Source organism: Drosophila sulfurigaster, chromosome X (assembly GCF_023558435.1).
Source record: "Drosophila sulfurigaster albostrigata strain 15112-1811.04 chromosome X, ASM2355843v2, whole genome shotgun sequence".
Taxonomy (NCBI): domain Eukaryota; kingdom Metazoa; phylum Arthropoda; class Insecta; order Diptera; family Drosophilidae; genus Drosophila; species Drosophila sulfurigaster.
Window position 1 is genome coordinate 20,435,480 of NC_084885.1, and position 26,393 is coordinate 20,461,872.

A 26,393-nucleotide genomic window follows, 5' to 3' on the forward strand; every position below is an offset into this window, starting at 1 on the left:
TTCATGTTGAAAGTTTTGTTTTACGCTTTGCAAACGAGACTCGCTTGTGGCTATAAAATGCCATTGGCTTGCTCTCTGTGTGTGTGTATGTGTGTGCGTGCCCAGCAGCAGGTAAACATGGCCATGACACACACACACACACACACACACACAACATCATCATCGTCATCGTCAAGCTAAGCCACCCAAGCGGAGACAGCCAATCGCATAGCTCCGAGTCGCCTGTCACCGCCAACGGCTTTGTTCTCAATACTCTGTCAATCAGTGGAGTAGGGAAGCAACCGCTGACTGCAACTTGGCTAGAGCTGCCCTGTTTGCCTTGGTTACTTGCTTGGCTAACTGCCCGAGCTCTCTTTGGCTTAGCTCGCGTTAAATGAGCTGAAGTGGCAATGAAAATTGCAATATGCCGCTGGCAACGACTGCTGCTTGAGGTCGAGCAAATGTGGGAGGCGTTGATATGCCGCCAGGCTTGAAGTGACAGTTCCACGCACACACACACACAACCTCACACACTTACACAGGTGTGTGTGTGTGCATTGCACTTTGATTGACATTTTGCGTGGAACCTGTCCGAACAACAATCGCTCAATTGCGTCCCACTCAAAGAGGAGCCAACTTAACTCACATTTCTTGAAGATAATGCACGCGAAAATAATCCTACTACTTAGTGTACTATATATCATTTATGATATAAGTATTTGACAATTAACTTAGCATATTTGAAACTGTTTAAATTTGAACCTTTTTCTTAAGTTGCTCATTATTTATATCTCTAATGATTTAATACAGATGTTTCTACTTTCTTTTTCATACAGAGCACAACTTTGACAAGGATTAGTAGAGACAGAGAGCAGACTCTTCATACCTAAAGGTGTTGTACTTTAAAGTCTTTTTAACCAAGTTTGCCGCTTATTACTTAATTAGTTCAATTCTCTAATTTACAAAATTTTATTTTGGTTTATTTATGAAGATTTTATATAATTTCCCAATTAAATTCATATTTTTCACAAACTTTTATTTCAGTAAATAGATTATATAACTTTCAAACAAATTTTATTACATTTTTATTCTATTAAAAACAAAACAAAAAACAAATAAGAAAAATACTACTTTATTGTAACTTATCAATTTGTTGCTTATGATTACAAATTTCAAGAGTACCAAAAAAAAAATGGCAGCAAATAATATGAATGCAATTTTGCTATTGCACTTTTTACGTAGTTGAATTAAAAATATGTTTTTGAACTTACTTGAACCTTTAAAGTTTGGAAAATACAACAAACAAAGTCTGCAAAGAAAACATGAAAAATGTAATTGATTAGTTATTAGTTATTGTTGTCAACTAAAGTTAAAGTCACTCGAATTGTGTGTAATCGCTTAGAAATAAACTTAACTAAAGCTCATTACAACGTTGCAACATCACGAACAACAACGTCGAAGTAACACTGAAGCTGTAATAGTTTTATAACAGTTATTGATGGCTGCGAAAGTTGAAATGCTGCAATGCAATGATTAATGAATGAACGGAACAAAAACAACACATGTAAACTCATAATGTTCCAATATATTTCCCCATTCACTATTTAGATTGGAAATGCGAGCTTGGGATATTAATATTTTGAGGTGAAACTGAATGGTCAGTGTGTGTCTGTGTGTGTGTGTGTGTGTTTGTGTGTGTGTGTTTGTGTGTGTGTGTAATGTAAATCGGAAAATTACAAATGCCACTGTGGCTGCCAACGCGCATTGAACGGTTGAAAATCATAACAAATATCGCGCATACGCCGCATACGACAGCGAGGCATTTTTTTTTTTTTTTATTGCCCTCGTTACGACAAATGAGCAACATCAGCCATAATTAAGCGTAAATATTTTGTTTGTTTTTGTTACGGGGTCGCATCGCACCGTTAATATGTATTCCATCTCCCTCTCTCTTTCTCACTCTACTCTCTACTGTCTCTCCTTTTCGCTCTCGCCCGCGGTGAATTTTATATTATTTTTATGATTTTCGGCATTCCGCATGAAAATGCGCATTGCCTTTTTAATACTCTCCGAAATGGGCACATAAATTGTATCATTAAATTTGCAATGCAAGCAAATTGTAGCCGAGAAATTAGTATAAATTAAGTATTGAAATGATGAGTATTAAAATGTAAAGCCTTGCAAATTAAAATGCTCATGTCAAGGATAAAGAAAATATCATTGCAAAACTATATGAAAATACTTGTACATTAAAATTTATTCCACAATAATGAAATAACGAAATGCACATATTTATTTTACTTCAAGTTTTAATTTCCACTACCAAAAAGGTTAATCTATAAGGTATTATAATAATACACCCATAATATTATTTAATATATTCCTTCGGGTATAATAATGTATAGATAATATTATTTAAAATTTTCCTTCATTTATCAACAATCAAGAAAAATAACTCAACTCAAAAGTGAACCAAACAAGTTTGATAAATAATAATTTTCTATAACCGATTTAGATTCACTTTGTAATAAATTTAAGAAGATTTATAGGGTATAATAATAATACATACATACATTATATTAATTAATATCTTCATCTATAATAATGAGTAGTGAATATTATTTAATATGTTTCTTCATTTGCTTATAAGCAATCAAGAATTAATTAGAAGTAAGTAAACTCAAAAAACGAACTAAACAAGCCTGTTAAATAATAATTTTTCATTAAACGATTTAAATTCATTTTAAAATAAATTTCAGTAGCACTCCAGCAGCTAAAACTTGGTCCCCAATAAATCTTCTCGTTGCAGTCAGAGTATTGCAAAACTGTCATTCATTTCATTATTTTTTTGTGCGTAATATTATATTTTGTGCTGTTGCTGTTGTTGTTTTCTGTTCTTTTTTTTTTGTGTGTTTTTCTCTCTTACTTTTATTGTTATCGCTTGATGTTTATGATTTGTATTACACAAAGCACATGGCTCATGTTTGTTCTGCTGTTGTTGTTTTTTTTACTGGTTGTTGTTGTCGCTTATGTTTATCGACAGTTATGACTGTCATTTTGGCGCTGTTGTTGTTGCTGCTGTTGTTGTTAGTAATGCGAAATGTTTGCGAGGATGCGCTTGGGAAAATCTTTTTTGTCGGATTTGAGCCACACACTGAGAGAGCACTTTTCGATGATGCGTAAAGAAGCCGCAATAACACATTTTTCACATTTGAGCTGCTGGTTTGCTGGTAACATTCATATTATTCTTGCACCAAAAATAACAAACTCAATTGTGAATTGCACATGCTTCAGGTATCTCCTTACGATGCGAGTGTCTGCTTAACTTCTTAGAAGCAGCTAGCTAACTGAATTCCAAGAAAGCAAAGCTCACTCACTCACATTTGTTTATATTTTTCTTGATCCTAACTGTTTGAAAGTCGAACTCAGCAAAGTTCTATATACTTGTATGTATATTTTCCTTTGGCATTCTTAGTAATGATATAAACATTGCAGCGACTATAGATTGTGTGCCATATTCTATATTATTACTTTAAAGAATTCTGAAGTTTTGCACTTTAAAGGAGTCGAAATTTAAAATACACTTTGTGAACAAGTTGTAGTTTATTTATTACAATTTATATATTTTATAAGTTACAAAAATGTTCATAGATTTACTATGAATAGCAATAAAATAAATATTTAATGTAATAAATATAATAAAAAAACTGAAAAATACTGTAATAAAAATATATTATAATACTATTAAAACACTAATAAATGTATAATACTATAAGTAAACAGTATTTTGCTACAAAAAATATACTATACAAATACTATTGTAACACTATTAAAATTATACCATAATTCTACAAAAAATATACTACAAGGAAACATTATATTTTTCTTTCTTTTCTTTATTTACAATCTGCCTGTTTAGAGAAGTAAATTGTCTAACTACTTAATATTAAATACCAGTTTGCCAATGAGCCCTGCTATTTTTTTCATATATAATATCTTATCAGTTGAATGACAATTGTGGACAAATGGTTGAGATGGTTGGACAAAAAACAATTTTTATAAATATTATATAACAGCAGAAATTATTTCACTGAATTTATTCAATCTTTCTTACTTTCTTTATAGATTGCAATATCGATGTTTCTAGTGCAGTTTAATTTCAAGTTCAAGTTCGCTTGTTTAATTAACAATAAAGCGTTTTCTTGTCCCTTTTTATTTTTGAGTTGCGGTCACACACAGCGCATAAGCGACTGTCAATTGTACTTAATGGCAAGCTGCGTATTTGTTTGTGGTTTGTTAGCCAACCACACTGTCAAACACACACACACACACACACATGCACACACACAGACATGTACACACATTATATGGGATTACATCATGGCTTTATTTGGATGTCATAGTTGCCATGAAAGTGAGTGTTAAGGCCACAGTTACCGCACCTGAAGAGCGCGAATTCATTGTGGCTGCAGTAGAACAAAGTACGTATACGCCATGTGTGCGAGTGTACGGGTGTGTGTGTGTGTGTGTCTATGGCAACATTTGTGCAGCTCATTAAGAAGTTGCAAGTGCAACCGCAAAACGTCATTTGTGTGACGCAAACGAACGCGTTTTTGCGGCGTTAGCGGCAACAAACTTTAATTAGTCAACAGCGCGAACAGTGAACGGAAGCTTCAAATCGAGGAGGGGTTAGAAGTGGAGTTTGGAGGCAGCTTAAAGGGGGCAGGCAAACACTCAAAGTACAAGTATTTATGCGTCTGGCACAATGGGCACAAAAAAAAATAGTTACGCCTAATGGAGAAAGCTCTCTTTGTGTGCGTGTGTGTGTGTGTTTGCCATGAGTGGCCTAAAATAGCGAGCGAGTGTAGGTGGAGTGTAGGAGACACAGGAGCCACAGCAGAGGCCCTTGGTCATTGTCTTGTTACGAGGAGCAGAGCATTGCAATGAAATGGCGAATCTGTGGCAGCTGTGAAATATGAGCACACGTACGTCGCAGGACAATAAAACGCTGCGAGTCTCTGGATAAGAGCTGTGCGCTCCCACATAACTATGGCCACAACGCATGTGTGTGTGTGTGTGTGTGTGCGTGTGTGGACATTCGTGAGGCAACACCCACACACACACACAAATAAAAATACACTCATTCGCATTGTGGAGATAGTCTTTTGTGGCATATGCATATTCAGAGTTAGCCTGACAGCAAGAAACTTTTCGCCTGATGCAGCGCGATGAGCGACTTTATTGGAATTGCAGCTTTTGTTCGCAACATGAAATGAAAGTTTCCCCACCACTCCCTCCCCACCTCACGCATTTCTCATGCTGCGTGTTTTTGTGTCACAGCCGGGAATAGGTGCAACAACAACAACAACAACGACAATCACAGAAGATTTGCAGTCCGAAAATTGCGATGATACATTCAAATTATTTAACAAAATCTTTACGCTTTCAAAGCAGCGCCAAATGCGTCAACTGAAATTGCTTGCAACATGCAGCATGCCACACACCCACAAGTTGCATAAACAAGCAACACACTTAGATTGCGATTGCCAAAGACAGTGACTTATTTTGAAAGCTGCACTATGAATACAATATCACTTGAACTACACACAAATAATGTCTTGTATTAAAAAATATATATTGGTAAAGATTTTCTTGTTTGATAAAAAATCACTCAAAATACAAATAAAAAGCAATTTCTTATACTCAAAAAATATTACTACTTAAATTTTTCATTTAAAAGCAAGTTTACGTCTTCGATAAAAACATTACTTTAAATACATACAAATAATTTGCTTAGAGTATAGTTTTTTTTCTTCGATCTTTGAAAAAGTTTTGTTCTTTGATAGAATATCAGTCGAATTACAAAAAGAAGTATTTCTTTTATTAAGCAAAAATTGTTTTCATTAAAAAATATCTTAAAATACACACATATAATGTGCTCATATTAAAAATAAAAACATTGCTTAAACTTTTCAAGATTTCTTCTTGCTTTAAGATCAACAACTTTTGTGGCTGAAACAGCAAATTTTCATTACAGCGCATAATTTTTGTGAGGAATTCATTTTTTTTTTCGTTGGCAATGTTGGTAAAGAATTCGAGAAAACATAAGTACACATTTGAAAATAAACACAAGTAAGTAAATGTGAGTTGTGAATTCATGTGAAATATATGAAATTCTTGCACAAGAATCTCACAGTTATGCTGAAAAGCCAGAAAGTTTGGGTCAGCATCTTGTTTACTCTGCCACAACAAACGCATTTTTTTCACATTTTCTTTAAGACGAAACTTTCGTATAAATTATGCAAGCCAAAAGATGAATGAATTCATAATATAAATACATAAGTATATCAAGTAATACAAATTAGTATAAATTAAATAAATACTATATGTAAGTGCAGCAGCATATGTTAAATAAAATATGCTAAAATAGGTGAAACTATTCATTTTTGTATTTCCTTTTCATTCTTTTTAGGAATAATAATTAAAATAAACATTTAGTAGTAGTAGTAAAAATATTATTTTGTATCAGCAAAGTATTTAATTTTTTTTTTTTTAGAAAATTATATTTAAGCTATTTTTGTTTTATTTTGTTTTATTATCATTTTATTTAAAAAAACATTGCCAAAATTTTGACTGAATGCGTAAAATTTGGATGTTCGATTGTTTGGTCAGACAGCGGACCAATATATTTGTGTGGGCGGATAAGCTAAGTGGGCGTGGTTAGACAGGCGATTAGATTTGCTTGTTTCTTCTCAACTGCTACTCAACTGTTGAGCCGCATCTCAACATATTGGCAAGAAATTGCTTGGTTAACGATCGATCGATCATATAATATGTAAAAATGGCATGCCAAAAATTTTGAAATATGTGTGCCAAATGCATGTGTATCTGCTTAACTAGGCGGCGGACCGACTTATTAGTGAAGGAGGATGTGATAAGTGGGCGTGGTTGGGCAGAATACCTTCAGCAAGATTATCCAGTCAAGGCTTAAGGTACTTTTAGTCAACTGTTGCTAAACAGTTGTGACTCTTACTAAACAGTTGAACAAAAACACATAAAAGCAAAGCAAGCTCATTGATTAGAATATGTGACTGAAAAAAGTCGATGCCAAAAATTTGCCTATATCTCTACCATATTCAGTGTGTGGGTCTGACTAGGCGGCGGACCGAGATATTAGTGAAGGCGGATGTGATAAGTGGGCGTGGTAAGGCAGGCGAACTTCACAAAGATTGCTTAGGGTACTTTTGATCAACTGTTACTCAACAGTTGTTCCTATTGCTAAAGAATTTTGCAGATATTTGTTTGGTGAACGATCGACTATGAAAAAAATGGCATGCCAAAAATTTTAGTTTATGTGCACTAAACCTATTGATAAGGGCTTGACTAAGCGGCGGACCGAGTTATTAGTGAAGGCGGATGTGATAAATGGGCGTGGTCATGCAGTAGAGTTTCATAAAAATCGCCTAGCTTGTTTAAGACACTTTTGATGAGCTTTTGATCAACTGTTGCCAAATAGTTGAGCCCAAATACAAGAGTACGCTATTGGTAGTTAATTCAAGCACATATGTACAAAACAGAAAACTGAGCTGATTAGCGCCCAAAAATGTATTGAAATGTATTTAAATTTGTATTAGAAAACTGCGTGCAATATATTTTTATAAAAAATAGAAATATATTAATCAAAAACTATGTACGAAATGATGAAATCAAAGAAATTCGAAAATGTAGTAAATATAAATAAAAAATGCCTAAATGTGCAAATGTAAATGTGTACTATTAAATGATTTCAAATGAAAATAAATCAGCATTTTTTTAAGAATTAAATATTGAATAAAATAAAATAAGTTTCAAATGAAAATAAATGAAATTTGTTTAAGAAATAAATATTGAATAAAATAAAATAAGTTTTATTATTAATTTCATTTATCTGCATTTATGGTAATTAAGTATTGAATTTACAAAAATGCAAACAACATTTTAAACATTATTTATATACCAAAGCTTCATATCAATATTATTCTACAGGGATTTGAGCATTATCTCTTGCTTTATGGCCCACTGTGCAGTGAATTAATTTGAAACATCTTGATTGGCAAGAACTGATGCCGTATGCTGTACGCTGATTAGCTTGCCAGTTGGGTTGGCGATGCTCATTTCATGTATTAGAGTGCCCATCTCATGCACACACACAAGCACACACACACACACACACACACATATGAGTAAAGTCTACCTGTTTGACGCAACAAAATTTCATTGCATACTTGCAGGCGCAGAGCGAACTGCGATCCAACAAAGTTCCCAAGGGGCAGGCCAACACTTTCATTATCTTTTATGCGCGCACATTTCCATCAGACATGTGTGTGTGTGTGTGTGTGTGAGTGTTGAGTATATTCGAAAGTGAAGAAGCAAATTTATTTGAATAACCAAATGATAGCAAGCCCCATTGATGAGGCACACACACAACCAGCAGCCGTCAGCAAAATGGCCAAAAATTATAACAGTAAGAGGATGAAGGTTGACTTCTCCACACACACACACACGCATGCCACTTTTGCCTGCTTGCCACATCCACACACTGTCCAAGGGCCACTTGAGTCAAGTGGCGAGTGGTGCGATTGGATGAGAATAAATGAGCTGCTCTGCTCATGGAATGCTCTGATGGTGACAGTCTCTGATGATAGTGCGAAAATCCGTTTGATGTCACTCCCCCCGCAGCAGCATTAAATGAGCAATCGCTGAGCGAGAGAGATAGAGAGAGGGAGGAAGAGAGGGAGAGTAGTATTCGTAGAATCCCACAATGCTTAAATCCAATCGATGAAAGCCAAAGCCAATGGCTTCGTCAATTGAATATAATTTGACTGGCGGATTAACACAGCTGTTCTCGTCGCACCTCCTCCTCCTCCTTCTCCTCGTCGAAGGAAAGGCTTCAATTTTAGCGCAAATGAAATGTAAATGGCCATGACAGAAGACAATCTCTTTCAGCAAACTGCATGTGAGTGTGCGGGTGCGAATGTGTGTGTGTGTGTGTGTTTATGCGACCCATAATCATAAAACACAAATCCCGTTGAGGCAAAGAAAGCAAAAGAAAACAAAGCTAATTTGGCAGCATTGCGTTTTCTAAAGCACGTACAAACAGTTTAGACGAAGCAGACAATTCAAAAGATATCCAATAAGTAATTATATTTCTTTATAAAGTTAAAGGCAACTATTTGGTACTTGCAATAATATTGATAATTAGAACACTTTTTTGAATAATACCGAAAGAAATTTAAAACAATTAAGAATGCTTAAGTCAGACAGACAGACACACGGACATATGGTATGTAGATCGTAGATATAGTCTCGGTAGTTGACGCTGATCATGATTATCAAAATAATAATAAACAATAATAATTATAATTGTATCATACATATATAGAAATTTGTAGAGAAAAATTGCTTACAAATCCTTATTCAAAAGAGAATTATATGTCATTTAAAAGTGATTTATTAAATTGATTTATTTTAGGTTTATTTTGTTTCGTTTCTAATTTAAAAAAACTTTTACTTTTTACAATCTCAAATACAGAATCTCACAGAAAACTTAATAGTTTTTTCTACACTTTATTTATTTAAATTTAAGAAAATTATGTTAGTATAATTTATAGCTTATCAAATTTCAATTTTAATAATTTTAATATTTGCGAATTATTCTTTTCAGTCTTTTATAATTATTTAATATTCAAATTAAATCTAAATCTATATCGTAATGATACATTTTGGGCTAATCTGCACTTCATACAATAAAAGTTGGTAATCTTTATAAAGCTATTATCTCTTGGTATAAAAATAGTGGACGACAAGAAAAGCCATACACAAACTTCGATCCTTGAGGGCGACAATAATTACAAAGGCAGCCGCAAAAAAAGAAAGCAATTGTTCTCACACTGATATTTTGGCCATGATAAGACGCTGGCTCAAAGCAATCCCAAATTGCCTGAAATGGCTAAAAAAAAAAAAAGACAGAAAGAAAAACTAATGGCGAGCAGACAATTTACAATGGCAATTTAATAGCCAGCTTAAATGTGGATTTCGAGTATTCGAGTCGTTGGGAAAAATGGCAATGCATTTGAAAATTGAAATAGTCAATCGATCTTAGACGAAAGATAAAGAAATTTTTTGTACAGATGCAGAAAAATCTTTGAATGAACATATGTTTAAATATTGTGAGCGAGTGCGAGTGATTGATGATAACCGTGCAAGAAGTGACCAACGAAGAGAAAGAGAGAGAGAAAGAAATAGAGAACATAAAATGAGAGAGAGACAGAAAGAGAGAGAGAGTTGGGAATTATCGTCGCACGTGTTCAATGGGAGTTGTCATCAATCAAATGCAAGTAAGTAAGTAGCTAATCAATTGATGTTGCTCAGCCAAAAGTCTGTCGGTGGCCTTTCAATCACTTTCACGAGACGACGAGACGAACGAACGAAGTTGCCACTGTTACAGTTCACAACTGAAACTGTCTATCAAAAAGCGTGCAAACATTTTCGCATCGTGTCGAGTTGAATCGAGTTGAGTTGCGTTGAGTTGAGTTGAGTCTACATCCATTACAACAATTGGATGCCACTCGCCGAAATGTGTGGCAAATGTGAGAGAGCAACTAATGTGCCTCATTCCAGTAATCATAATATTTGTGTGGCAAAAGCAATTCAATGATAACCAACACAAGCAATAACAACAATACCAAACAAAACATAATCAGCGAACACACACACACACACTCACACACACAACTGTCACTGGATCTTATTCCCATTCTAGCCAAATGTCGCCAATGGAAATGGTTTATGTTTCAGCTTTAGACAGAACCTGGGGTGACAATTCCCTCTCTCTCTCTCTCTCTCTCTCTCTCTGACTCCCTCTGGCAGAGCGATTAAATTAAATATGCTGACGCGTACAAATTTTGTGGACCGCACAACAATTTTCCACTTCTCCCTCTCTCCCTCTCTGTCTCCGCCAACAGATACAATTACAACTACAGTTGAAGCTGCAGATACACAAGCCAAGATACGAATACATGGATACAAATTGAGACTGGCCATCAGCTTGTCCATTGTATCTATTTGTTTGGGGTCCGCTTTAAGTTGACTGCACATAAATCTTGCCCCTGAAACCGAAACATACACACAAACACATACACATACACACAACAGCTAGAAAGGGCGAAACATTTCCTTCTTTCTGTGTAGTGAACATGTATTGAGAAGCATGGAAATTAAAAAAGATCCAATAAATTAAATGCATAAATAAGAAAATTTTGAAATTGAGTACTACTTCAAATATTATCTGCTTACTTATTAAATTTTACTTTTAAACTTTGGTAATATTTAAAATATTATCTATTAACTTTCATAATAATTTACGTTTACTATGTACTTATAAAGTAAAGATAAATATACTAAGTTAACATACTAAAAATTAAAAAATATGATAATGGGTATATTTGGTATATCGATATACTATAACATTCAAAATATACCAACGTATAAAAAAGATTTCACTACAATCCACTTTGCAATATGCCACTATAAATTAATTCTCAAATTTCAATTTTTAAATTCATTATCTGATTACTTCTTAAACTCAAATTCAAACTTTAGTTATGTTTCAAATTTATCTTTTCATTTTAAAATTTTAAAAATTCATTCCTAAATATAAACTTGAAATTTGATTACATTTAAATGATTTTCTGCTCACTTTTCTGATTCCCTTCTTCTATATTTAAAATATTATTCATTCACTTTTCAAATGCAAATTATAAATGTATAAAAAATTAAAATATTTTCTGCTCTCTTCACAAAATCTTTTTTACAAATTGAACATACATATTTCAAAAACAGAAATAAAAACAGATAAACATATATAGCAAATCAATTTAATTGTGAGCATTAGTGAAAGTCCATAAAGCGAACAAGAAGTAAATGACTTGAAATTCGTTTCAAGTTTATCGAGTATTTACTGTGTATTTTTACGATATTTACAGACAACAAGCGAATTTGTAAAGAGAGCTCGACTACACTCTTAATTTGCCCCTCCATAAAATGGTAAATGAAAGGAATTCGGATACTTAGCTCACGTTAAGGACTCGCCGTGCTAAGATACAAATTAAAAGGAATTAAAATTGTGTAAAGTTGTGAAAATCTCAAGTGAGATGGTGAGGATGAAGAATTGACACTGAATGTGTTGCAAGCAAGTTCCTTCGTCCTCATCTTCGTCTTCTTCTTCTTCTACTTTGTGTAGCCAGCCAGTGGCTAACTAAGATTAACGAGCAGCGACTTCGACGTCGACTGCGACTTCGACGTCGTCGGGTTAATGCCAATAAATGCGCGTTGCCCTTGCTCATTTTAATCTGATGATTTATAAACTTCATTTCTTACATGGCACGAAAACAAAAGCAAAGGTATCTAAAGGTTAAAATACCCTGTCGATTCATAGCTCAAAAGGGTATGATTGAAGTATAATTTAAGAAATTGGCTGCCAGCTTTAATTCATGAATGAATCAAAAATTCAAATAATAGTTTCAGTGAAGAGAATTTATGATTGATTAAGCTTTATAATTTTAAGTATTTGTGATAGCACACAAATTGATATTTTCTAAGCTTTAAAAATCTTATTTCTTATAAGGCAACACAATAAAAACAAAGCAAAGTATGATAAAATGAAAATTTGAGTAGATAGTTTTCTAAGCAGTAAATAGAATTTATCGCTGCTTTAGTATTTCTAATATCGCACACATATTAACGTGCTTTTGTTTCCACTTTTTTCATTACGCTAGCAGCGCAAAGATAAAAATCATAGAAATATAAACTAATGATAGTTCATTTTTAGCATGCAACGAGAAAACCACTAAGTTGGTAAATAATAGTTATGCTTTGTAATAAGCGTAATAAAATGGTTGCACCTACTTTGCTTTATAATTAATATGCATTAAAATACTGTTTTTATAATGGTATGAAAAACTATGGAATTAGCGAATGTAATAATGAGACTACATCTTAGGAATGTTGTTGATGTTTCATTTTATTAATTTGATGAATCACGAAGCGATTGAAACCGTAAAAAGATGGTTAATTAAACTTAAAAGAAGCGACTATAAATAACGAATATTTGTATCAAAATCTCTAACTTCGAATTGACCTAAGATGCCATCTGTTCAATTATTTCATTCCTTGTATATGGGTTAAAATTTTAGTTAATAATTTGCCAAGCCAATTCGTTAATATGTAGTTTTTACTGATCACTTATACATTATGATATATTGTGTATTCTTAAAAATACAATGTATGTAATTGCATGGTCAACAAAACTGAAAACTCCAAAGTTGCAACATTTGTTGTTTCCCGTTTTCTACATTTTTGTCATGCCCGATGTCCACTTTGTTTTATTTAGTTTATATCGCACTGTAAATCCCCAGGTCTTGAATTTTATTGAGCGCATTCAACAGTCACATTGTCGTTCTCGCAGACATTCGCATTCGCCATGGCGTTCTCATTCACGTTCACGTTCGCGTTCGCATTCATGTCTTGCAACAACGGAATGCAGCCACTTTCTTGACTTCCAACAGAAGTCGCGAATACTTCAGCGGAAAAGCAGCAGAAAGCATTTAACTGTAATGACGACCATCACAGCACATCAGTGCATCTGTGCATCCCTTTCCCTGTCTGTCTGTCCGTCTATCTGCTTTTTTCGCATTCGCCAACTGCATCCGATGGAATATACATTTTAAAATACTCTCCCCACTTTAAGTTGAATATGGTATGAAATAAAGCAAAAATAAATAACAACAAGTAAGAAAGCAAAATATTGCATTATTATTCTTAAAATGTACCAAATAAATGTACTGAGGAATGTACTAAAATATACCGAAGCCTATATTTGGTATATCGATCTGACATTACAATCAAAATATACCAAAATATACTCGAAAAATTAAAAAATACCGAATGCTGTATTTAGTATATCGATCTACTATAACACTCTAAATATATCATACACTACAAAATATACCAAAGTTATAATACCCTTCTACTCTACGGGTAGCGGGTATAAAAAAGTTCACTATGATCCACTTCGAAATATTCTAATTTAAATGCAACAATGTAAGCTTCACTCAAGTGTGATCTACAAGCAAAGCAGTGCGGTATTATTTTTCAAATATACCATATTAATTTGATACTGCAAAAATACTAATATTATAGACTATAATGTTATAGACTATATTTGGAATATCTATTTAATATTACATTTAAATTCATTTTTATTAAATTATTACACCAAATTAATATACTGAAAGTCCTAAAATATACCGAAGACTTTATTTGGTATATCTATATACGATTACATCCAAAATATACCATAGAACTAAAAGATATATTATAACCATAATGCCCTTCTACCCTGTGGGAAGCGGGTATAAAAATAAATTTACTATGATCCACTTTGAAATATGCTATTTTAAATAAAAAGATTTTACTTTGCTGCAGCTGTCAAATTAGAGAATGACATAGAGAGTGGCATCGCAAAATTCAGCTAAATTAATGGTAGCTATTTTTGGAAAGTCTTTTATATGAATTTCTTTAACAAAAATAGTTGCATATCATATTTATAATATTTATAATGAAAATAGTGGCATATCATACTTCATACAGACTTCTTCTCTCTCTCTCTCTCTCTCTTCACTCTATTCACATTCACATCTTGCACATTTTTGCATATGGAATCATATTAATTTAAACTTTACAGCTACGTGACTCTGCACTTTGTGTCTTACAGCAGAGTGGCATATCTTAAAGTCACATAATTCTATATAATATTTTTTATTTTGACTGAGCAAAATAAAAGCAGAAAGTCCATGGCTCAGTGAAACATTTGTGTGTATATATTTTCTCTCGTATTTTTTTTTTATCATGCTTCACACTCGTATTCACAGTCATTCGCTTATTCGCATTCGCAATTGTTAATGCAACTTGTTGTGGCTGGCGTCAATTGAGCGTAACAAGATTTGGCGGCAACTTTGGCAACTTGGCACTGAGATTTACGTATTATGGATGAGAAATGCCACTGAACCGAACTGAACTGAGCTGAAGAGCTGGCCCGAATCTTTTTTGCCATCCAGCTGTTCGTTGCTCGTTCAACTGATTACAAAAGTCAAAGCAAATAGCAGACAGGCAAACAGCAAACAGCAAATAGGAAATAAGTAGTAAGTAAGACAGTAATCAGGAATGATAAAGTAAATATATTCAAAGAAGCTGTAAGACAAGGTTGCAAAGTCCAAAACAAATACATAGCACACAGTTCGCACCTTTTGTTCGCTTTCAACTGTTTGCTCGAAAAACTCGTTCGTTTAAATAATCAATACGCGTCTGTGTGAACCCTTTTAAGTAGTATAGCATACGGCTTTATTGTTTTCACCCACTGCTGTTTTCCATTTCGTTGGCCATCAAAATCCCCGACTGCAGCTACTGATTTGCCCCAAAACAAACTATTGCCCCACTTTGCTGAACGGTTGGAAAACCAACTGCAAAATTCCGAACAGAGCCCAAAACAAAACTTTGCCGGACGCGTACTTTTGCACACTTTACTACCAGATTTTATATGCCCCTCTACCGCTTTTTTTTTCGAGCTCAGCGCACAACCAGCAACTCTCGAGCTCATTTCAAACTATTTTTATGCAGTGCTGCCTGAATTTCGATTTTAAAACTATACTCTATCACTAGAGGGTTCCTTCTGTATTTAATTTAGTCTCTAAAAAATAGACATCGTATTTTAAAAGGAGATTTCAGAGACAAATTGAAAATAAAATGTTAAAAAAGATAAAGATATATAATGCTCAAAAGATTTGTATTTTAAATGCACACAACAATGTTTATTAATTACAACTAAACAACTTAAGAAAGAATCTTGAATTAGGTTTTCACAGTCACATGGCAAATTAAATAGAACAAAAAAAGTTCAAAATTTAAAAAAAAAAATAGTGAAAAAATACACTCAACAATTATCATAGAATTTAAGAAAACTATTCTAGAAAATATGTATGAAATACAAAATAATTCGATTAACGATCTCAACTCAAGCAAAAAATAAATATCTTGAATAAAGTTTTTACAGTCACATGGCAAATGAAATATAATAAAATGATGAAAAGTTCAGAACGTCAAAAAAGCTTAAATAAAGAAATGCAAACAACAATTTTGATTGGAATTTGACAAATGTTTATTAAATATAAATTATTAAATATGTGCTTTAACTATCTTAACACATTTTATGCAACACTTTGAATCCGAAATCGAAATTTTTAATTGACCCAAAATTTTGCATAATACTTTTACGGAGAGTATCTACAGAGTGTGAAATAAATCTCACTAATAAATAGTTGACGCCACACTCTTACGTATTGGGGGGAAAAATGAGAACAAAAAAAGGGGAAAAATAAGAGAACAACCATAGAAAAGATATTCGGCATTTTCCAATTTGTGCATGCATGAACTTGATGCTTTCACAAATTTGCATTTTTGCTGTGCATATGAAAGGTTTATGAACAGAGCAACTGAAACTGAAATTGAAACTGAAATTTGAATCGAAAGCATTCATTTGCTGACTGGCTTACTGTGCCGTGGAAATCATTTGGCCGTTAAACAATATTACAATGGGCTGGGCTTTTGCAAATCGAGCTATTAATTGGGCATATAAATCAGAATGCCACGCGGCGTATGCGCAATGTGCATGCGATAGCAGAAGGCAGGAGGCAGAGGAGGAGAAGGAGTTGATGGATGAACTATGGACTGGGCGGAAAAAGTCATTTGAAGCTAATCCATAACAAATTGACGGGAAAAAAGAAAATGGGGGGGAGGTAAAAGCAAAAGCAACAGCAATAGCAACAGCAAAAGCGAAAGCGAATTGCGCACAAATATTAATAACAACACACACACATTTGGCTTTTGGCTTGGCTTGGCTGTTGGCTTTTTGTTTTTCGCTGATGCCAACTAATGAGTCCAAGTGCCGAGTCCTGCTGTGCTTTTTGGGTTACAACTCCGCGCTGTGACTACTCGAAGGGTTTTCTCTGTGCGTTCTGTGTTGTGTGTTGTGCAGAGATCGTTGCCATTTTGGTCGCAGCGTGCGCGCAATAATTCATTTCCACATAATTTGACTTGCACACGCGCCAAGAGTGAGTGAGAGACGGAGAAAGAAAGATGCGAAGCCAGGTCGAGGCAACACAATAAGCAAAAGTAAAAGGAACGTGCACGCAAAGTGTTGTGAATGAAAACAACTAAAGAAAGCCACAGTCGAGTGTGCTCGACTGTGAGATACCTGCCACCCATTTTGAATAAAAGCAAAAAGCAAAACATTGCAGTATTATTCTTAAAACATAGCAGATTAGTATACCGAAAAAATACTATAATGTTTTACCGAAGGCTGTTTTTAATATATTGAGTTTTAATGAAACCACATTTTAAAAATATACCAAATTAATATACCGCAAAAATACTAAAATATACCGACGACTGTTTTCAGTATATCGATATAAAACTAGTTTCAATCAAATCACATTCTAAAAATATATTGAATTAATATACCGCAAAAAATACTGAAATATACCGACGACTATTTTTAGTATCTCGATATTGAACTAGTTTTAATGAAACTATTTATTCAAAATATACCGAATTAAAAACGAAAAATACTGAAATACGCCAAAGGCTGTTTTTAGTATATCGATATAGAACTAGTTTCAATGAAACTACTTATTCTAAATATACCGAATTAATGTGCCGAAAATATGAGAATATACTAAAGGTTGTTTTTTAGTAACTCAAAATAGTTACCAATTTTAATGAAATTACTTTATAAAAATATACCGAAAAATACTAAAATATGCCAAGGGCTATTTTTAGTATATCAGTATTCAGATAGACAGACAAACGGATATGACAATATATACATATATACTTAATGGGACGAAGATGCCTCCTTCTGCCTGTTACATTCGGTTTATAATACCCTTTTATCCGTTGGGTAGTGGGTATAATGAGAGGCTGAAGCAGAGGCCGGAAGATGTAGACACCTGACTAGCTAGCGAGCAAGAGCTTTGATGACAGCCAGCAAGCAAGCAAGGAAGCAGGTAAGCTAAAGCAAGCGCTCAGGTTGGCACTTCTCACACAGACAGCTGTCACTTAAATTCACTTCGCTTGACAACTGAGCAAAGGGGTGCCAACAGCAACTGGGTGTGCGTGTGTGTGTGTGTGTGTGTGTGTGTGTGAATACAAGTGTGCGAGTGCACAAGTGAGTGTTCGAGTGAGTGTCGCATGTAAAAAGCCGACAACCTTTGCTCCCGTTTTTAAAAGCTTTTTCTCTCATTCAATGAATGTCATAGGCGATACACTTCCTGCTACTTTTTTTTCACTTTCTTTCTCTTTTTGTTTGTATTTATTGAACCCATAAAAATCACAATAAATTCGATTCGTATAATGCCAAACAACATTTGTGTATACATCTCGTTTCTGCTTCTGCTTCTGCCTTCAACATCTATCAGCTGCAGACGTAGACGTGGCTAATAAAATCGCCTGCAGTTTACATAATAAGTTGACGTTCTCTAAATTGACGCCAACACGCAAATGTCAAAATAGCAACAAGACAAGCAAATATAACAATTTGCAATCTTGTTGACATTGCACTGAGACCAACAACAGAGTGAAGACAGCAAAAAAACACAAACAAGAAAGCAGAAGAAATACTTTCTTAGTTTGAGAATGCGTTGCAGTTGCAACATACTCTGTGTAATTGTCATACAATTTTTATTTTTACTTAAGAATATTCACTTGCGTCTTAATTATTAATTTTATTATATCTTTATTTTAGTATTACATTATTTATTTTTTATTTATTCCTTCATTTCTTTATATTTTTATTGCGTTATTCCCTTTGTTATTTTATTATTTCTTTAATTTATTGATTGAGTTCCCTATTCATATTTGCATTTAATTCTAATTACTTCTTTATTTATCTAATTATTTACTTTGCTTAGCTTATAATTGAAATTTAAGAAGCCATTGGCTTGTTCTTTAATGGCGACATAACAATGAAATTAAAGTGATTGCACATTATTTAAACACCTGTTTTTAAAATATTTTCTCATCAAAAACTTTTCATATTTATTGAATCAAATCGAAAATGTCATATTTCTGTAAATATTTGTAAAGAGTTAAACGTTACTAGGAAAACTTTAAGTTATTTCAAAGTAAAAACAATTCGATTTATTATTAATACCTATAATATAAAGTGGGAAAATTAAAATCTATGATAAATGCATTGGAATTCCACTTATAAAAATAGTATTAGACTTGCTCGAACTAATTATAAAATAAGGTTTAGAGAATTTAAATCTATGAAATGTGTTTCATACAACATTATAATTTGTTTATTATTTAAAATAGGGATGCCTTAATTTTATTTATCTCTTATTTAAAGATAACCTGTTTTATCTCTTACTATTTTGCTGCTACTTCTACAGGGTAGGTTGCTGTGTAGCGTGGCATCAAAGCAAGCCACAGAAAAATCAAAAGGCAAACTGTAATCAAGCAAATTTTGAACAACATTGGCAAATTGAAAGCAACACAGAGAAAGAGAGAAGGAAGTGGTGTATGTTCGTACAGTGCTTACAAATATTTAGCTACCGGTCTATGCTTACTACCTGTGTATGCTCTGCTATAAACAATCGTCGTCCTTTTAGACACTATTCTGACTCTGACTCTGACTTTGACTCAAGAGTGGCGTTTTGTGGTTCCAACAATCAACAAGGTGTTTCACTTTGTATGTGTGCGTGTGTCGGTGTGTGTGTGTATGTGTGGGTGTTTTAGCCTCTGAGTTTGTGTGTGTTGAATGTGGGTCTCGTATATTTAATGGCTGTTTGGTTCTGTGTCATCCGAGTAACTTTTACCCTGCCACCGCCCTCTTCTCTCATGCACATCCACACACACACAAACTCATCTTCATTCAAGTTGTTTCGTTTTCTACACACATGGCGTAAGTAACAAGCAACTTATGTGTGTCTGTGTGTGTGTGTGTCGTATCTCGTTTCACGGCGCACGAAGCATGAAAAAACTCATGCCATTCTCTTCTGTCTCTCTAAAATGTTAGAACCCAAAAATTATTTAGTTGTCAACAGTTTCCAGGCACAATTTTCTGTTTTTTTTTTTTTGTTCTCTTTCTCTTTCTCGTTTTCGTTCGTGTTGTTGTTAACTTCTTCTGCATGTGTGTGCGGTGAAAAGGTGTGGTAAATTAAAGTGTCTTGCAAATATTTGTTAACAAAACAAAAAAAAAAAAGCGAAAATTGCGCATTTTATCAATGACGCACACGATGCCAACCAGTCAACAGAGACAACATCAGCTCTCCAGCTGTTTTGGTTTTGGTTTTGCTTTTGCTTTTGGCAGCCCATCAACACGTATCTCAATCAAAGACTTTGACACTCAATAATCTGCCTCACTTCGTTCCCCTCCCCTTCCCTCCCATCCTCTCTCCCTTCACACATGCGGATGGATTTGTGGCATCCTCACAGAAACAAAAAAAAACTCACCTATCCGAAACTTTCTTAGTCCAGCACGCATTGCTTTTTTCTACTGATTTTTATTGGATTAAAAATAAATGAAACTGAAAGTTTTAAATTTTATTCAACAACGATAACGAAATTGCTTTTCAACTAGCATCCATAGATATGCCACAATACTTTTTGCCTACTTTTCGTTTGCTTTAAGCTTGATTTTGACACGTCAATAAAACAATAAATAATGTAAAAAGTATAAATTACAAATGGATTATTGCGAAATTGATTTCTATTATTTTAGACTTCTTCGTTTTATATATATTAATTTGGCGAGAGTGAAGCTAGAATTTCGAATTTTGGTACAGACATTTTGGCGATCGGATAAATACTGAAAGTTATATAAAAAAACCATTCTCAAGAGCTTCGATATTGAATTTAGAAATGTACATGCATATCAATTTATTGTTTTATATTTGATTATTTTTCTGTGACAATTATTAGTTAAACTTTTGAAACTCTAATGTAAATATTTGCAATAGAAATTTGTATCAGAAGTTTTATTATTCCATTATAAATATTTATATCTATCATAATTCTTAGTAACAATTTTTGTTAAAATTCTCAATAATTCTACAAGCAGCTGCCTTATTCGATTAATAGAAAAAAAGTTTATTTCCTCTCATTCTTATACAATTTTCAATTTCAATGAAGTGCTAGTTTTTAAATTATTCATATTTGGTTTAGTATTTTAAATTCCTCATTGCTCTGCCTGGCCAAAGAAAGGTTAAAAGTAGATGAAGGTAAGTCTTGTGGCTGTTGAAATTATATAAGCGACTGGGGTTGTTAGTTGTTAGAACAGATGGCCAAAGCGAGAGGCAAAGACTGTTGCAGCTATAGCTACAGCTATTGCTGCTAAGCGGTTGGTCAGTGGCTAACACGGCGGATACGCAATGACACAGCAGCTTAAGCGTCAGTCATTGTTACATAACAACAACAGTGAATTCCCTTTTCGAGTGAGTGTGAGCGTTGGTGTGTGTGTGTGTGTGTGTGTGTTGGTGTGTGTGTGTGTGTGTGTGTTTGCGCGTGGGCGAGAGTGTTTGTAAGTAAGTGTGTTAAAAGCTTTATGTGGATTATGTTTTTATGGTGCCTGCCGCAACAATAGAGTAATTTGCCCTCAGTAAACTGCGAACTCTATATGTATGTGTGTGTAAGTGGACACACACACACACACACACACAAAGATAGTATGTGCCATTTATACGAGTAGAACTAGTTCCACTCGCGTCTTTTGGACTGAGATTTAATTCATTTTTTTCACATTTTTTTCGGTTTTTTTTTTGTCTGCTATTCCCTTGTGACCACAATGCAAACATTTTGTTGCCACTTTTTCAAGCCTTATTTATACACAATACCTCTCCAGCAATCCCTTTCTTTTTTTTTTATTTGGGAGCCCAACATCTGCTTCTAGTACGTGAACAATTTGTGACTACAATTTGAGCACATGCTGTTGCTCATTGCTATGCCATGGCATATAAACATTAGATTAAATCGCATTTTGCATTTAAACCACAATTTAATAGTGCTCAAAGTGTCGGCAACAATTCTCACAGTACTATCACAATTGTGGCTTAAAGGTAAAGCAAACTATGTAGCAAACGGTTAATCGCAATTTATTGTATGAAACATTCAAGAAAGATCATTTGAAATTCTATTTGTAAAGTGTATTCAACTCGTTCGATTCATTTATAAGCTCAAAACAACATTAGAAAATTTAAATCTATGAAATGAGCTTTAGAAATAATTTTAAATGCATTTTAAATTCAATTTGCAAATAATATTAAATTAATTCAATACTCAAATTATATCAAAACGAGACAGAATTTAAATCTACGAAATGTGGCTTAATAATATTTAACATAAACAAAAACAATAATAAAATTATTGCAAATATTATAAATGAAATGTGTTAAGAACAAACAGTAACGATAATAAATTGTTACCTTTTAAAATCATAAAATAAAATATACAGGAAAACTAAGAAAATTGTTTAATTGGTAACTTTAAAACACTTTTACAAATTGACTATAATTTAAGAGAAAAATGCCATTTTTAATCTTAGCACGTAATTATAGGCATTTAAATTGCCTATATAAAAAATAAATGTTGAAACGTCTCTATTAAATATGTTGCCAGTTGAAACATTCTCGTCTTAACTTCGTTAAGCGAATTAGGTGCGCAGCACAACTGAAATTGTTCAACTAATATTGTTAAGAGATTTCAACGTTTTTTAATGACCGCTCAGCGGCAATATGATTGTCCTAACTGCCCTTAAGAGCTCCTCAAGTCCGGCATCATGCTTGTTTCTCTGTATTTTGGAATGACATTCAGTTTTGGATTCGGTTTGTGACTTTCATTTACATCCAGCTGAAATTATTTGTTTTGTTTCTCGCCAATTTCGCCTATTTGCTGATGTTTGGCACATTTTCTTTTGTTTTCGATTCACTTTTGTTCGGTGGTCTCTATTTTTTTTTTCGTTTTTTTTCGAATATACTTAAGTTATCATTGCGCTTATTTCGGCCTGTTAAATGATGCTCTTTTTTTTTTTTTTTTTTGTGTGTGTTTTGTTTCTTTTTGGGTTTCTCGCTAGCCTTTTATTTGGCACAGGCAATGCCAATGGGGCTGCCATTGCTGTTGCTTCGTACAATGGCTCCCATTCTTCTTTTCTTTTCTATTTTTTTTTTTCCTTTTTTGGCTGGATGCCGTGGGCGCCTTTGTTGTGCCACTTTTCTAATTTGGGTTTTTTCGTGGGTGGGAGGAGGAGGGCATTAACTTTTACTGGAAACCGGCAAAACCTCAATTATCAACTTACAACAGACAAAACAGACAAAAAGGCGCTTAATTAAGTGAAGCGTCGAACGTGCGCCGCCATTTTGTTCATCTTTCCGCTCCCTCGCCGCTCTCGCAACCCTGAAGGCAACCCTTCTGCCTACTGCCTTCTGCCTACTGCCTACTGGATGCTGGCTTCTGTCTTCGATCAACGCACAGCTGCCCCCAGTTAGTGGTCTCGGGGTAATCTAAGACGGAAGTTTTTCGCTTAGTCAGCAAACTGCGTGTGGCAAGTCTAATACGTTGCGCATACGCCATGTATTCGCCAGCAACAAAACTCATTGTTGTTATTATTGTTCTTGTTATAGTTTGCGCAAACACGCATTTACGAGCACACACACACACACACAACCACACACTCTTCTATATATATTCATAAGCTTCATTCAGCAGCTGCTGCTGGGCGTGAAGGATTTTCATCAAGTGTGAATATTACTCAACTTCACTTTACTGCCAAATTTGTTTGCCTAATTTGATAATTGCAATAACACATGCGCAGTTAATCAGTTTGGGATTAATTATAAATAAAGCAAGTCATTCATATAATATTGCAGTAATCGTATTCAACTAAATGTTTCTATTCCAAATTAGTTCTAATAAACGTTAATTTCTTTTATACATTAAAAATATACTATAGAGTGGAAAATATACCTAATTGTCAGTCAAAGCAACTAAAAGTTTTTTTTACCATACAAAAGTATTTCTCAAATTACTTCTACAATTTTTATTTTATTTTATTTTTATTTTCAGAAAACATAAGTTTTTGTTTATGCCAAAATCAGCTTGCGATCATTTAGAAATAAAAAAAAAGTCACTAAAAATATATGAAAATTAGCTCAAATGTTGCTATAAGAAAATTATAACTTCAATAAACCTTTTTAAATAAGAAGTTATGTTTATTATTTTATTAAATTTAAAAGCCATTCAATATGCTTAAAGTTCTCTATTAAAAATTATAACTTTGAAAACGTTTCTAATCAGTATCAGTTTTGAGCTTGGTTTTCTGTGCGTTGATTCTTAAGTTAGTTAAGACAAAGTATGCGGAAACAGAACTTCGAACTTCATCTAGTACTTGATAGTGTGTAAAATTGATAAATTAAATACAAAAACGGAAATTCTATTATATGGCTTCTTACTCACAAATCGTGAGTCATTAAAAATCACTTTCGAATTGCAAATACTTTATTATTAAAGCAATCTTAAATCATCACATAGAAAATACATTTTCGCAAATAAATAATAATGGAAATGTGAAAAAGTGTTGCGATTTTCTAGTTGTGTATTTTGTCGAGTCAATTGATGCACTCAAAGTGGGGTAACACACTTATTGCATATTGCTCGAAACATTTTCCACTTGTTGTAGCTGGGGCATAAAAAACCTTTTGCTGTGTCAATATGAACAGTAAATGGGCGCGAAGCATGAAAAATCTGCTTTCTCCTTTCATATTTATTTAGTTGTGAATAACCAAGGGCAACCAAAAGAAAAGAAAAACGAAAAAAACGTAGTAGAAAAGTAGAGAAGAGAAATAAATAAAAATGCAAAAAAAAAAGTGTCTCACTTTCGCCCACAGGGTGTTGACACAGAGACTCGAAAGAACTGGCATTGTATTGTTATTAGTTTAACGTTTGTTCTCTCTCTCTCTCACTCTCCACTCTCTCCTCGCTCTCTCTCTTTCTCGTTCAGTAGTATTTTGTGGAAATATGAATTTTAATACACACACGTAACGTACAAGCTGTAAAGACAACTTCACTTGGCGCATTTATGCTGGGCAGTGATCTGACTTAAGTGCCTTCAAGTGGATTAAAAACATGGCAACTACACACATAAATACACACATACACCCACCACACACACACAACAGTGTTGTGTACACACACTCACAGAGATAGACGTGGGGAAAACTAAATGGAAATGATTCTCACAGTTTGTTTACCACATTCGAGTTTTCAATGCCCAAGCTCTCTGGCTCCGGCTCTTGACTGTGCGTGGGTTGGTTTTTCCCTCTTCCTCTGCACCTTTGTTCTTGCTCTTGTTCTTGCCATTGTTACGGTTATTGTTACCGTTATTTTACTCACTGTAAATCATACTTGAATTTCCTGCACCAGCAAAACTCTCTTATAATATAATGTTTTGTTATTACGCCCAATTGTTGGGCAGCGAAAGGTAAAAGCGATTTATTCAAATATTTTACTATACTATATAGTATATACTCTCATCTACTTCTTGCAGTATTAAATTTCAACATTTCTGGCTTCACATTCAGCTTTTACAACTTACATCACAAAGACTTTTAAATAAGAAAACTAACTTCCTTTTGATTGGAATTATAACCAAGAAAGGTAATTAAAATAGTTTACGACTTATATGCTTTTAACAAATTTTCAATGAATTCACTTAAATAAAACACCTCTAGAATTCTTAAATTTGTTGGATACTTCATTTTACTTTTAGTATTTAGGATTTCAATTCTAAATGTTCTTCAATTCAATCGCTTGTTTATATTATAAGTTTTAAATAGAAAAAACTATCTTACTCTTGTTAGCAAATGTTATTCACATTAAAGTTAAAACTAACTAATAAAAATATTCTAAAAACAACACTTTTTGATTTTTAAATGCATTTAATAAACGTTTAATCAATTCAATAAAAAAAACATTTGTAGAATATTTATATTATTCACAATCTTCCTTTCACATTTGGTATTTGAGTTTTTATTTATCTGTTATTCAATTTATATATTGTATATTAATAAATGTATTTAGTTTTTATGGCATATTTAGTATTTCAAATGTAGTACTCAATATTTAACTTTTAACAGTTCTTCCCTTAACATTTTTTTCTATTATAATCCAAAATATTTAAGATGTTATTTTATATTAATGTTTCTAAATGAATTGAATAAAAGCGCTTCCTTTTTTATGATTTCAAAAATATCAGATTTAATTTTGAT

At 33.4% G+C, this 26,393-nt stretch overlaps 1 protein-coding gene across 1 annotated transcript in view; it reads right to left on the reverse strand.

Moving 5' to 3' along the window:
- Positions 1–26,393, reverse strand: part of LOC133847085 (allatostatin-A receptor) — a 148,234-nt gene that overhangs the window by 75,668 nt on the left and 46,173 nt on the right. Inside the window, 1 exon segment of the mRNA XM_062281870.1 lies at positions 1,251–1,288. The gene's annotated coding sequence lies outside the window, so the exon portion shown is untranslated.